Source organism: Bubalus bubalis, chromosome 24 (genome assembly GCF_019923935.1).
Source record: "Bubalus bubalis isolate 160015118507 breed Murrah chromosome 24, NDDB_SH_1, whole genome shotgun sequence".
Taxonomy (NCBI): Eukaryota; Metazoa; Chordata; class Mammalia; order Artiodactyla; family Bovidae; genus Bubalus; species Bubalus bubalis.
The window spans coordinates 23,882,264-23,893,281 of record NC_059180.1 but is presented as its reverse complement, the minus strand read 5'-3'; the positions used below and the strand labels follow the sequence as shown (position 1 = coordinate 23,893,281).

General features: G+C 43.0%; 1 non-coding gene across 1 annotated transcript; it reads left to right on the top strand.

Annotated features, from left to right (window-relative positions):
• Positions 1–145, top strand: LOC123465357. The gene has a single exon (XR_006640588.1). It is a non-coding gene; the product is annotated as a small nucleolar RNA SNORA43 (small nucleolar RNA).
• The last annotated feature ends 10,873 nt before the right edge of the window (positions 146–11,018 follow it).

Genomic DNA, 11,018 nt, shown 5'->3' with positions numbered 1-11,018 from the left:
ACTGCCCTGCAGATGAGGGACTTGGCGGCACCACGGGTGCAGCCGCCCTGCTGTGCCTGTGCCGTTGGGGCAGAGAGGAAGCGGCTATTTCTACGCTCAGTGCTCAGAACTGTGGGCACTAAGAATGGTTTGTAGCCGGACATCAGTGGGAAAAAAAAAAAAAGAATATAATCAACCTGATTTCAGTATTGATCATCTAATGATGTCCACTCAGAAGAATTATACAAAAAAGATCTTAATGACTCAGAAAACCATGATGGTGTCATCACTCACCTAGAGCCAGATATTCTGGAATGCAAAGTCGAGTGGGCCTTAGGAAGCATCACCATGAAGAAAGCTAGGGGAGGTAATGCAATTCCAGCTAAGCTATTTCAAATCCTAAAAAAAGAGGCTGCAAAAGTGCTGCACTCAATATGCCAGAAAATTTAGAAAACCCAGGAGTGGCCACAGCACTAGAAAAGGTCAGGTTTCATTTCAACCCCAAAGAATGCTCACACTGCCACAAAATTGCTCTCATTTCATATGCTAGCAAAGTAATGCTCAAAATTCTCCAAGCAAGGCTTCAATAATATATGAACCAAGAACTTCCAGATGTTCAAGTTGCATTTAGAAAATGCAGAGGAACCACAGATCAAATTGCCAACATTTCAGATAACATCTACTGCTTCATTGGCTACACAAAAGCCTTGGACTGTGTGAATCACAATAAACTGTGGGAAATTGTTAAAGAGATGGGAAGACCAGACCATCTTATCTGCCTCCTGAGTAAAATGTATGAAGATAAAGAAGCAACAGTTAGAACTGGACATGGAACAATGGACTGGTTGCAAACTGGGAAAGGAGTATGTCAAGGCTTGTGTATTCTCACCTTGCTTATTTAACTTATGTGCAGAATACAACATGCAAAATGCCAGGGTGGATGAAGCACAAGTTGGAATCAAGATTGCTGGGAGAAATATCAATAACCTCAAATATGCAGGTGACACCTCCCTTACTGCAGAAAGAGAAGAGAAACTAAAGAGCCTCTTGTTGAAAGTGAAAGATGGGACTGAAAAAGCTGGCTAAAAGCTCAACATTCAAAAAATGAAGATCATGGCATCCGGTCCCATCACTTCATGACACACAGATGGGGAAACAGTGGAAACAGTGTCAGACTTTATTTTTCTGGGCTCCAAAATCACTGCAGATGGTGGCTGCAGCCATGACATTAAAAAAATATTGCTCCTTGGAAGAAAAGCTATGACCAACCTAGACAGAATATTAAAAAGCAGAGATGTTACCCTGCCAACAAAGGTCCATCTAGTCAAAGCTATTGTCTTATTTCCATTAGTCTTATATGGATGTGAGATTTGGACCATAAAGGAAGCTGAGCATGAAAGAATTGATGCTTTTGAACTCTAGTGTTGGAGAAGACTCTTGAGAGTCCCTTGGACAGTAAAGAGATCCAACCAGTCAATCGTAAATGAAATTAATCCTGAATATTTATTGGAAGAACTGATGCTGAATACTCTGGTCACCTGATGCAGAGAACTGACTCATTGTAAAAGACCTTGATGCTGGGAAAGATGGAAGGAAGGAGGAAGAGGATGACTGACGATGAGATGGTTGGATGGCATCACTGACTCCATGGACATGAGTTTGAGCAACTTCTGGGAGTTAGTGATGGACCAACTCAGGGAAACCTGGTGTGTTGCCATACATGGGGTTGAACAGACTGAGCAACTGAACTGAACTGAACTGAAGCTCCTTGAGCAGGAATCTTAAAGTTGTTGTTACAGGAAGTGACCGCAAGGTGGTGGCATGTCTTCATGCCTGACTCTGGGTCCTTGGGCAAGCAGAGCCTTTTGCAAGTACTGCCAATTAGAGTCAGTGAACCAGGAGAAACACCCAAGGCCTGTGTCCCATTACTTCTTCCCCCATAGCCTTGAGTCCCAGGACTCATCCGAACTCCTGCAAAACCACACTGCCAAAGGGGCGATAATCCATAGCTGAGGTCATACTAAGAAAGGTGCCAGTGTTGAAATCCTCAGTCCAAGGGACACATGGAGCCCAGGGTGTTTGGAAATCTATTACAGACCAGAGGTTCCACTGCATTTGGGTGCAGTTCGCTTGGATTTCCTCGAGGAAGGCCAGCCAATATCCAGACTTTGGTGGGCTCAAGGAGATGGCACGAGCCACTCCAGGTCCATCTGGGGTCACACTGGCATCCACATGCTGCAGGCTCCCTCATTCCACATTCCAGCCTTGGGGCCCCCGTCTCTCAGGCTCCAGGGATGCGACTCCACTCACGTCAGAGTGGCTTGAGGGAAAGAAAGTCTGAAATTTTTTCCTTGTTTGTCCTATAATTGGAACTGGGCTGTACACATTAGTCACAATCTTGGGGGCTGTGTTTTTTTGTTTGGTTGGTTGGTTGGTTGGTTGATTTTTTGCCTTCTTTCTTGTTTTTCATCTACAGCAACAAGATTTGCCTATAGATAGAAACATACATTCTTCTTGGCTTCTTTTTCCAGATGGGTTGCTATGGAGTGTTGAGTAGAATTTCTTGTGTTACATACTGGGTTTCTTTGCTGTTTTGCTTTGTTTTGTTTTTATACTAGTGAGCACATGTTAGTCTGAACCAGTTCATTTCACCCTGCCACCCACCTTTTTTTTTCTGGTAAACATAGGTTTTTCTTCTCATTCTCTGAGGCTGTTTCTCTTTGCTAAACAGTTCATTTGTATCTGTTCATAGGGGTGCTGAATATTTTCCCTGTGTCTAATGCAATCTATATTTGTTCCTCAAAGAAATCTCCTTTTCTATTCTGACCCATTGTTTTGTTTTGTTTTGACCAGGGGAGGTTGTTTGTATTTCCAAAATGTAGCTGCATGCGCTGTGTGTGTGTTTTGGAGACAAATCCCTTGTGGGTGTCTTCATCTGTTAATATTTTTCCTATTCTGAAGGTTGTCTTTTAGGGTTTTCTTTTCTGTGCAAATGACTTTAAGGGTAATTAGGTCATGTTTTCTTATTTCTGATTTATTTTCATTATTCTTAGGGGTCCATGAAAATGTTCCTTAATGCGATTTAAGACAAAGCATGTTCTTCCAATATGCATGCATGCGTGCTTAGTCACTTCAGTCCTGTTTGATCCTGTGGGACTCTATGGGCTGTAGCCTGCCAGGCTCCTCTGTCTGTAGTATTCCAGGGAAGAATACTGAAGTGGGTCACCATGGCCTCCTCCAGTGCATCTTCCCCACCCAGGAATCGAATCCTTGTCTCTTATATCTCCTGCATCGTCAGACAGGTTCTTAGCATAGAATTCGACCTGAGATACTCCCGTCCTTTGTGATATATTCCTCAAGGTTTCCTAGGATCCGTGCCTACACTTGACACTTTTAATTATTTGTAGTTGCTTTTGGTATATGGTGTGAGGAAATCTTCCCATCTCATTCTCACTTACATTGTTTACGGAACCTCTGCACTGCACTCCATCATGGCTCTTACCATTTACATCCTCAGCTGCGGTGGAGGAGGGTTCCCTTGTGTCCACACCCCTCCACAACTTACTGTCTGGGGAGGTTTTGACAGTGACCATTCTGATGTGTGCAAGGTGATACCTGGTGGTGGTTCTGATTTCCATTTATCTAATACTTCATGGTGTTGACAACTTTTCATGAAACTTGTTTAAAACGGCATGATTGAAACTAGCCTTTTGAAATCAGCTTCTTTAAGGTCTGCCCAGGTTTAAAATCGTTTTGGCTGACCAGCCCTAGGACATTGCCTGAGGGGAGGTTTTTCTCACTGACGCCCATTGGCCTTTGGGAGTATTGAGTGCCCATCAGCATAGCTTTGCAAGTGGTTTTATGGCAAAAAAACAGAAGGTGACAGCGTGTCTTCAGGCCCCACTCTTGTTGTTTTCTGCTGTAATTTCATTATTATCGTGTACGGGTGTAGGATTCTTTCGTGTTGTGTTTGTTTCTGGTGTACAAGAACTTGATTCGGTTCCATCTAGAATTTCATTAGTTTTGGGGAGATTTTTTTCTTTACGATGATTACGAGGTGTTCTTAACTTTTCCTGTGGTATTCAGTATGTTTGTGTAGCTTATCTATTTGAAATATATTCATCTGTAGATGTTTATTCCAACCTCTTAATTACTCCCTGTGCCCTCATATTTTCTTTCTGAGAATCAGAAGTTATTTAAGTTTCTGAGTGTGTTTCTTTGTGTAAAGTAGTTCCTTTGTATGAATTTTTAGATCCACCAGTTAGGGACATCTTGTGATATTTGTGTTTCTGTTTCTGACTCAGTTCCCTTAGTATCCCAATCTCTTCCATCCATGCTGAGGCCACGTTCACTATTCTGTTCTGTTTTCTATAATAGCAAATTGCAGTGGAGAGGTGAGCTACTTAGACCTCATTTTTCTCTCCTGATACATTTGATTTCATTCTAATGTCTTGGCTCTTGTAAATCGTGCTGCCCTGAAAACAGGGGTGCATGTGTCATCTCAAATTCACATTTTCTCTGGATCTAAGCCCAGGAGTGGGAGAGTGGGATTGGCCAATCACATGGTTCCTCTATGCTTAGTTTTTTTTGTTGTTGTTTGTTTTTTTTTTTTTTAAGGAAACTCATGCCTCTACCCATACTTCCTATACCCATTTACATCCCAACAAGGAGAGAAGGAGGATTCCTTTTTCCCTAAGCCCTCTGCAGGACTTCCTTTTAATAGACCTTTTTGATGCAGGTCATTCTGAGTCATGTGAGGTGATTTCTCATGGTGGTTTTGATTGGCATTGTTTTAGGAGTTCGTGGTGTGGAGTATCTTTCAGGTGCTTCACTACTGACCTCTTGAAATTGGCTTCTTGAAATAAGGCCCCAATTTGAAATCTTTTAGGATGATTTTCTTAGGGACATTACTTGAGGGCAGGTGTCATTTACAGCTGCACAGGCCATTTGATACCAAGGGAACTTTCCATGCAAAGATGGGCACAATAAAGGACAGAAACAGTATGGACCTAACAGAAGCAGATGATGTTAAGAAGAGGTGGCAAGAATTCACAGAAGAACTATACAAAGAAGATCTTAATGACCCGGATAAGGACAATGGTGTGATCATTCACCTAGAGCCAGACATCCTGGAGTTCAAAGTCAGGGGGGGTTAGGAAGCACCACTACAAACAACGCTAGTGTAACTGATGGAATTCTAGCTGAGCTATTTGAAATCCTTAAACATGATGCTGTGAAAGTGTGGAACTCAATATGCCAGCAAATTTGGAAAATTCTCAGTGGCCACAGGACTGGAAAAGCTCAGGTTTCATTCCACTCCCAAAGAAGGGCAATGCCAAAGAATGTTCAAACTCCCAAATAATTGCATTGATGTCACAGGCTAGCAAAGTAATGCTCAAACTTCTCCAAGCTAGGCTTCAACAGTACATGAACTGAGAACTCCCAGATGTTCAAGGTGGATTTAGAAAAGACAGCGGAACCAGAGATCAAATTGCCAACATCCATTGGATCATAGAAAAAGCAAGAGAACTCCAGAAAAGCCTTTGCTTCTGCCTCATGGACTACACTAAAGCCATTCACTGCTTGGATCACAAAAAAAACTAGGTAAAATTGTTAAAGATTTGGGCATACCTGGCCACGTTACCTGCCTCCTGAAAAATGTAGATGCAGATCGCGAAGCAACAGTTATAACTGGACATGCAACAGCAGACTGGTTGCAAGTTGGGAAAGGAGTATGTCAAGGAGGTGCATTTTCACCTTGGTATTTAATTTATATGCAGAATACATCATGCGAAATGCCAGGGTGGATGAAGCACAGCTGGAATTAAGACTGCCATGAGAAATTATATCAATACCTCAGATATGCACATGACATCACCCTTATGACAGACAGTGAAGAGCAACTAAACAGCCTCTTGTTGAAGTGAAGAAGGAGGGAGAAAAAGCTGGCTTAAAGTTCAACATTCAAAAAATGAAGATCATGGCATCCAGTCCCATCACTTCTTGGCAAAGAAATGGGGAAATGATGGAAACAGTGATGACTTTATTTTCTTGGGCACCAAAATCACTGCATATGGTGATTGCAGCCATGAAATTAAAAGACGCTTGCTCCTTGGAAGAAAAGCTATGACCAACCTAGACAACATATTAAAAAGCAGAAATCTCTGCTGACAAACATCCATCTAATCAAAGTTTTTCAGGAAGCTTTTTCAAAGGGTTTACAGGAGTTGTGTATGGATGTGAGAGTTGGACCATAAAGAAAGCTGAGTGCCAAAAAATTGATGCTTTTGAACTGTAGTATTGGACAAAACTCTTGAGAGTTCCTTGGACAGCAAGGAGATCCAGCCTTCCATCCTACAGGAGATCAGTCCTGAGTATTCCTTCCAAATAATATTCACAACTGATGATGACACTGAAGCTCCAATACTCTGGCCACCCGATGCAGAGAACGGACTCTTGGAAAGACCTTGCTGCTGGGAAAGATCAAAGGCAGAAGGAAAAGTGGATGACAGGGGATGAGATGGTTGGATGGCATCACCAACTCGATGGACGTGAGTTTGAGTGAGCTCTAGGAGTTGGTGATGGACCACCTCAGGGAAGTCTGGTGTGCTGCAGTCCGTGGTGTCGCAAAGAGATGAGCACAACTGAGCCACTGAACTGCACTGAACTGAGGCCTTTTGACCAGTAAGAGCCACTGAGCAGGAATCTTAAAGTTGTTGTTAGAGGACATGACCACAAGGCACCAGCATGTCTTCATGCCTGACTCTGGGTCCTTGGGCAAGCAGAGCCTTTTGCGAGTACTGCCAATTAGAGTCAGTGAACCAGGAGAAACACCCAAGGCTTGTGTCCCATTACTTCTTCCCCCTTAGCCTTGACTCCCACGACTCATCCGAACTCCTGCAAAACCACACTGCCAAAGGGGCGATAATCCATAGCTGAGGTCATACTAAGAAAGGTGCCAGTGTTGAAATCCTCAGTCCAAGGGACACATGGAGCCCAGGGTGTTTGGAAATCTATTACAGACCAGAGGTTCCACTGCATTTGGGTGCAGTTCGCTTGGATTTCCTCGAGGAAGGCCAGCCAATATCCAGACTTTGGTGGGCTCAAGGAGACGGCATGGCATGAGCCACTCCAGGTCCATCTGGGGTCACACTGGCATCCGCATGCTGCAGGCTCCCTCAGCATTCCACATTCCAGCCTTGGGGCCCCCGTCTCTCAGGCTCCAGGGATGTGACACCGCTCACGTCAGAGTGGCTTGAGGGAAAGAAATTCTGCATTTTTTTCCTTTTTTCTTCTATATTTGGGACTTGGATGTACAGGTTAATCACAAGCTTGGGCGCTGTTGTGTGTGGGTTGTTTTGGGGGAGTTTTTTGCCTTTTTTCTTGTTTTTCATCTACAGCAACTTGGTTCACTTAGAGATAGAAACAAAGGTTCTTCTTCAGCTTCTTTTTCCAGATGGTTGCTATGGAAGGTTGAGTAGGGTTTCTTGTGTTACATAGTGATTTTTGGGGGGTTCTTTTTCTGATACTAGTGAGCACATGTTAGTCTGATCCAGTTCATTTCACCTTCCAACTCACCTTTCTTTTTTTGGTAAACATAGGTTTTTCTTCTCATTCTCTGAGGCTGTTTCTCTTTGCTAAAGAAGTTCATTTGTATCCATTCATAGGGATGTTGAACATTTTCCACATGTCTAACGCAATCTGTATTTGTTCCTAAAAGAGATCTCATTTTCTATTCTGGCCAATTTTTTTTTTTTAATGAGGAGAGGTTGTTTGTATTTCTGATATGGCACTTCCCATGCTGTTTGTGTATTTTGAAGACAAATTCCTTGTATGCATCTTTGCCAATATTTTTCCTATTCTGAGGGTTGTCTTTTAGGGTTTCCTTTTCTGTGCAAATGGCTTTAAGGGTAATTAGGTCATGTTTTCTTATTTCTGATTTATTTTCATTATTCGTAGACGTGCATGAAAATGTTCCTTAATGCGATTTAAGACAAAGCATGTTCTTCCAATATGCATGCATGCATGCTTAATCACTTCAGTCCTGTTTGATCCTATGGGACCCCATGTGCTGTAGCCTGCCAGGTTCCTCTGCCCGTAGTATTCCAGGGAAGAATACTGAAGTGGGTTGCCATGGCCTCCTCCAGTGCATCTTCCCCACCCAGGAATCGAATGAGTGTCTCTTTCGTCTCCTTCATCATCACACATGTTCTTTATGTAGAATGCGACCTGAGATTCTTCCATCTTTTTTTTATATATTCCTCCAGGTTTCCTAGGATCAGTGTCTACACTTGACACTTTTAATTATTTGTAGTTGCCTTTGGAGAAGGAAATGGCAACCCACTCCAGTATTCTTGCCTGGAGAATCTCATGGACGGAGGAGCCTGGTAGGCTGCATTCCATGGGGTCGCAAAGAGTCCGATACGACTGAGCGACTTTACTTTCACTTTGGTATACGGTGTGAGGAAATCTTCCGATCTCATTCTCAGCTACATTGTTTAAGGAACCTCTGCACTGCCCTCCATCATGGCTCTTACCATTTACATCCTCAACTGCAGTGGAAGAGGGTTCCCTTGTGCCACACCCCTCCACAACTTACTGTCTGGGGAGGTTTTGACAGTGACCATTAAACAGTGTGAATACTGTTGACCTCCTCAAATTGGCTTCTTGAAATTGGACTCCACTCTGAAATCTTTTGGAGAAGGCAATGGCAACCCACTCCAGTACTCTTGCTGGAAAATCCCATGAACAGAGGAACCTGGAAGGCTGCAGTCCATGGGGTCGCTAAGAGTCAGACATGACTGAGCGACTTCACTTTCACTTTTCACTTTCATGCATTTGAGAAGTAAATGGCAACCCACTCTAGTGTTCTTGCTTGGAGAATCCCAGGGACGGGGGAGCCTGGTGGGCTGCCATCTATGGGGTCACACAGAGTCAGACACGACTGAAATGACTTAGCAGCAGCAGCAGCTGAAATCTTTTGGGGTGATATTCCTGGGGACATTACTTGAGGGCAGGTGTCATTTAAAGTTGCACAGGCCATTTGATACCAAGGGAACATTTCACTCAAAGATGGGCACAATAAAGGACAGAAACAGTCTGGACCTAACAGAAGCAGATGATGTTAAGAAGAGGTGGCAAGAATTTACAGAAGAGCTATACAAAGAAGATGTTAATGACCCAGATATCCACAATTGTGTGATCATTCACCTAGAGCAAGACATCCTGGGTGTGAAGTCAAGGGGGCCTTAGGAAGCATCACTACGAACAAAGCTAGTGGAGGTGATGGAATTCCAATTGAACTGTTTCAATCCTTAAAGATGATGCTGTGAAAGTGCTGCATTCAATATGTCAGCAAATTGGGAAAACTCAGCAGTGGCCACAGGACTGGAAAAGGTCGGATTTCCAATGTGTTTCTTAGGTGTCCAAGAGCTTTATTCAGATATATATAGATGTGTATCTATTCTTGCTCTGAAAATTGTGTTCAGTAGCATTCTCTGTGCAACTCAGTGTGTCCTTTCTGATTATCTAATGGATACATATTAGTGTGTATGTGATAATGCAAAAGTCTTAATTTTTCTTCTTTCTAACTTTTTTTTTTTTTTTTTTTTGGTAATCATAAGTTGGTTTGTGAAGTTTGTAAGTCTGTTTCTGTTTTGTATGGTAGTTCATTGGTATAAATCGACAGATTCCACTGGTAGGTGATATCTCATGATATTTCTGTCTCTCTCTCTGATTTACTTCACTGCACATGGTAATATCTTGGTCCATCTTTGCTATTGCCAATGGCATTATTTAATTCTATTTTATGAGTGAGGAGTATTCCAGTGTCTATTTGTCTCACTTAGTCTTCATTTTTCAGTCTCTGGCCTTGGTTGATTCTCTATCTCGGCTCTAGTAAATAGTGCTGGTCTGAATATAGGGGTGCACAAGTCATTTCAAATTATGATTTTTTCCATATCTGAGCCCAAGAATGGGATTGCTGGATCATATAGTGCCTGTGTGTTGAGTTTTTTAAGGAACCTCCTTGCTGTTTTCCATAGTGACTGAACCCATTTACACCCCCACCAAGAGTGTAGGAAGATTCCCTTTTGTTTCCAAGCTCTGCAGCATTTAATCTTTGTGGCTTTTTCTGATGATGGCCATTCTGACCATGGTGAGGTGATTCCTCAGTGTTGTTTTGATTTGCATTGATTTGATAATTAGTCATGTGGAGTATGTTTCCATGTGCTTTTTGATCTAATACAGTGTGAGTATAGTTTACTGTTGAAATTGGCTTCTTGAACATCGACCCGGTTTTGGATTCTTTTTTTGGTGATTTACCCCAAGGATTTTATTGAGGGCAGGTGTCCTTTCCAGTCCCGCATGCCTTGTGAATATTCAGAGATCACTAGCACCAGTTTTAAAGTTGTTATAGGAAATGGCGACAAAGCAGCAGCATTTCTTCCTGCCCTACTGTGGTGACTTAGGCAACCAGAGCCTAAGGGAAATCCTTGCTCCTGGATTGTCAGTTTGAGCAGAATGTGGCAGAAGTAACAGACAGCCAGGGTGAATTGTGTCTCTTGATTTCTTGTCCCTTAACCTTTATTTCCCAGACACGTGCTAATTCCTGCAACTTCACTCTGCAGAGGGTGATGTCATCTGCAGGTGGGGTGACCCCAAGGAACCAGGTTGGAGTTGGGATCCCCACCACCAAGAGCCTTGGAGCCCCGAGGACTTTTCAAAGCTCTTCCATCGCCAAATTCCAGCATCCTTTGGGTGCAGTAGGCTTGGGTTGGCTGCAGGAGGACCTCACCCAACCCTTGGAGCTAGAGAGTCTCCAGGTCTTTTGGTAGAGGGCTCATTGCCAGGCACATCTCACTAGCCCCCTCAGATGCAAGATACTCCAGCCCTGGGACCCAAGTCTGCACAGGTTCCAGGGATGTGACACTGAAGAGGAAAATTTTAAACTTACACTCAACTAGAAATAATTTCATGCTCATTCTGCTTCTGTAAGATGCTTGCTGCACTGAGCAAGGAACAAGATGATCTAGCAATCA